This window comes from Pterocles gutturalis, unplaced genomic scaffold (assembly GCF_000699245.1).
Source record: "Pterocles gutturalis isolate BGI_N339 unplaced genomic scaffold, ASM69924v1 scaffold17441, whole genome shotgun sequence".
NCBI classification, from domain to species: Eukaryota; Metazoa; Chordata; class Aves; order Pterocliformes; family Pteroclidae; genus Pterocles; species Pterocles gutturalis.
Genome location: NW_010105932.1, coordinates 37,283 through 37,561, shown reverse-complemented (window position 1 = coordinate 37,561; position 279 = coordinate 37,283).

The window sequence follows — 279 nt, the reverse complement described above, 5'->3', positions numbered from 1 at the left end:
GCGGCATCGTCTGTCCCGGTCTCGTGATGAACTCTATTCGCTGTGTCTCATAAGAAAAATTAATTTTTAATTTCTTCTCCTTTGGAGGTTTGCAGCTCGTGATATCCCAATAACTAGCAGGTGGAGTCAGAGAGGGGAGATCCCTAATGGAGCGCTGGGATCCAGAAACACATCTCGTTCCTCAGTGGGGGCTTTGGGGTCCCTCCAGGGGGGCACGGGCGGCGTACGGAGGCTTTGGTGTCAGTGCCAAGGGAGACGGAGCGGCAGGGGGGGGGGGGG